Raw genomic sequence first — 3919 nt, 5'->3', positions numbered from 1 at the left:
GACCTATCCCTCTTCTCGACTTCGGTGATGTCCTGTACCCATACTGTCTATTCGTTCTGCAGCGAAGTGTCTCACATTCTCCTATCCCCATGCAGTGAAGTTCTTCTCGTAGTGATAGGACACCGACACTCAATGGTGGGTGTCGATGGTATGGGTACTGTGACAAGCCGTTAGGACAAAGAAAAGACTGTTATGGAACAACCGAACTAAGTCCACAGCGAAGTTCGTAACTGACTTGAGCGCTCTGACAGCTGCCGACTGACTGCGTTCGGTAGGCGGCAAGTTGTCCAAGCACCCGAGCAAGTCATGTGACCTTCGCCTTAAAAGGGTTATGCCAAGAGACTAAACAAATAATTTGTTCGTCACCGATGCCAGAGCGAGGTGATGATTCTCTTAAGGCATGTGCCCAACAGGCGAAAGTCAATTGCCTTCTAGAGACCGAGGTCCCTGATGGCAAGATATCTCATAGTATAGTTGATTCTCAGCTAAGAGAAACAACACTATGTGTCGTTGAAGACGAAGGTGTTACAGGAAAAAGGCCAACCTACGTCTTCACAGCTGCAACCGAGAGGAAGGATTCTCAAGATTCCTTGAACCTGTGCTACAAAGACTGAGAACGCTAACCGCTATTCATTGCTGTCCGGTGAGGATCGTAGTTGCAATAAAAGCGGAGCGCTTTTCAGTAATGAAGACAGGGAAATACTGCCTGAAGAACTGCTTCTCATGGGCTGAACCATTTGGAAGTAGAAGCTGTCAAGGTTCCGGAGTAGATAAGGCGGGATGTACTTCTGACATATTCTGTTTAATTCGGCGTGGGCGAGCAATGAATAATTGCACACCTACGAACTACGAGATATTTTGAAGACAAACTCAGATGTCTGCAAAAAATCATTCGCATTATCGCGGTGCGATGCAGCGGAAGACTAGTACAGACTTCTGTTACCGTGCGGTAAACAGAAAGATGAAAGAGTCCAAGAGATATCTCTGTTGAAAAAACCTTCTCGCAATGTCCGAAGGCGATGAAAATCGAGCGTCACAGCAGTAGATGGTCCTTCTTATTGCGAGAATCCCCGTTAATCAGAGACCTAAGTCCATGATTGTTGGGCAGAGATACGGTTCGGGAGTCAATCAAAACCAGGGGAGAGAGAGACATAACCGACCGTGCATCTCAGAGACCTAGCTGATACTGAGCTGCTATCAGCAGTTCAATACGCAGTAGCTCTCGGTGACTCTCATCCTGAGTTGCCAGGTAATCCTTATTCCACGAAGGAATGCGTTCGGCTAGAACCATCGAGCATAAAGAATACGCTCGAGCAATTATATTTAAACGAACGGATTTCGGTAAATACAAAAGCTAATTTGGTGTTGTCATGACAATACCAAGTATCTAAAATCGAAACTGATCAACTGCTGGGAGTGGTTGCAGGCAACCCCGAGTTGCAGTTCAATTAAGATACAATTCGTCTCGGTCACAAACCGTAGAGTTAACTACGGTATGCGCCTACCCCCCGGACAATTTCAACTGTTAAAAGAATCATGTCGCGAGGGTAATATACGTAGTATATTTGTAGGTTCTGTACCACGACCACCATCCTAAATTCTTTTCCTCTCGAGGAATGAGAATAAGGATTGGAGATCGACGCCCTTCGTTCTCTAGTCAAGAGAGTGAAGGAGAAGTCTTTCCCAAAGAAAGCTTCAATGGTGAACAGAATACCGAAGACGATAGTTCAAGCCAAACTGGAAGTTCCCGGTCCGTTCTCCTCTATTCCAGGGTTAAATCGCCTACTGTGAGATACTCTTCTTTCAGCAGCAGTCTTCTTCCAAATGCTAGAAATTACAGGGAATTCGAGCATAAAGCGAGGTTCCCGATTATCGTGTAACAATTTATCGGGGATTCTCGCTCACTTTGGACCGTGGTCTCGCCTCCTAAGTGTTTGGAGATCGTAAAAAACTAAAACGAACACTCTGAGTGCGCTAGAAATTCCGTAGAATTCTAAGCACTCTGCGAAAACCCCCCACCGAATTCGTCAAACGATATCGGCTGTGGTGGTCCTCTCGATTCCCGTAGAAATCGAGAAAGGGGCAGGATCTCTCCCTCAACGACCGGGGCTTACGTCAGGTAGGACCAGAAGGTCCCCCCCGGTAGCGCACCCCTAACGTGGAATCTTACAGAGAAATCTCTGTAGGATCCCTCACCCCTTTTCCCTCGTAGCCGTAAGGAGAGAGGGAATGGGGGAGGAATTGGATACTCGCTCGCCTTCCCAGCGGAACTAGCAGTTGGAGAAGAAAAGGAGCAGCCATCGCCTTACGGCGATGGCCTCTCAGAGCCTGGGAAAACGTATCGTCAGGAGAAAACGTTTTCCCCGAGGAGGGTTACGAACTCATACTGTAGGTAGGGTCTGCCGCCACTGTGAACGTCGTCTGGGTGGGGCTGGCCGATACCGTCCTCCGACTCATTCCAGTCCTCGTCGAGGTCGAAACCTCTCAGGAGGACCGAAGGGTATTCAAATACGTGTCCGAAGACACGTAGAAACGCCTCTGTCGCAGTAGAGGAGGTGAAGTAGCTTGTTCGACCGGCCAGAACTGAGAGAGCCTTCTTGTCCGGAGACGAGAGACTATACCTGGTTCAACACAGTCGGCAAGCTCGATCGCGCAGACCCACCGTCGATTTGGGTTCCCTCTCGGGCCCCAAAACGACTCGAGCCGAGACGTGGCTCTGCTGGTGGGAGCGGCGATCCTTCCCCGAGGTCGTTGTGCTGACGAATCAGCGCCATAACCTCGGCAAAGTTCCTCTGGATCTCGGAAGTCACAGCATCTTGCAGAGTAGGACCGTTAAGCCCTTCGAACAAGAGCATATTCCGAGAACCTTCCTCCTAAGAAGGGGGAACAGCGACAGCCTCTCGGTCTTCTCCATCCACTTGCGCATACTCCTGGCCGGTCCAAGAACCGTTGCCTGGCACGTAGGGCGTCGTGGTGGGATCATGAGGGGCGCACCCCTCACGATCACTCCTCAATACCTCGCTCCTCCCGTGTAACCCGAGAGGTTTGAAGGTACGGGAGAGGCAGACCTGACGCTCCCTCCTCGCTCGCTGGCAGAACCAGCAGGCTTTGGAGGGCTGCAGGCGATCGTCAACAACCCGCGGTGGCGATCGAGCTGCAGGCCTGGTCGAACCGGCTCGCGGTGGAGAACGGCTGGACTGAGCACAGCGGCCCCGATCTCGAGTGTCAGAAGAGCTGGTGCTGGTTGCCGTATCCGATCGCTCTCTGTGAGAGCGACGGTCAGGCGACCTGCAGGCTCCACTGTCACAGTGAGACCGGTGCTTGTCCTCACGGCACGTCACGTCGCTGGTTCCAGCCGTGGCTGGCACCGGCGAACGGGACCTCTTCCCAGCCTCAGCCCGTGGCCGGTCGTGGACCGTCACGTCCCCGGTAGCCAGCTGGTCACCGCGAGAGCGAGAGCTGGTCTGGTGAGATCGCGTGAGCGGCTGTCACCAGTCTTCCGCCCCATGCCGTGAACCTGACGCTGAGCTGGGCTCAGAGGTCTGGTTCCTGGCGCACGGTCGCTGGGTAGGCGACCGTACACTCGGTACCTCCCGCGAACGAGAGGCCGAGACGGACCCTGATGCAGTGGCAGAACCACTGACACCAGGCGAGGAAGTACCCGGTGTTAGCCGGTACCCCCCTCTGGTCCCCGTAGTCTTCTTCCTTGCGGAAGAGGAGACGGGCCCCGCTCCCGAAGGAGCAGGAGGACCAGCGGAAGGAACCCTCCCTCCCACCGGTGAGACGGTCCCGAGAAGCTCGCCGAGGGAGACTTCTTAGGAGGGAGGAGGCAACCTTCTTCTTCCTCGGGTCTGTGAAGCCTTAGAAGTCGAAGGGGAAGAGCGGCAGCCCGACGACGATGAAGAAGATGAAGACGACG

The sequence above is a fragment of the Macrobrachium nipponense genome, chromosome 37, assembly GCF_015104395.2.
Source record: "Macrobrachium nipponense isolate FS-2020 chromosome 37, ASM1510439v2, whole genome shotgun sequence".
Classification (NCBI taxonomy): Eukaryota; Metazoa; Arthropoda; class Malacostraca; order Decapoda; family Palaemonidae; genus Macrobrachium; species Macrobrachium nipponense.
This window is presented reverse-complemented; position numbering follows the sequence as displayed.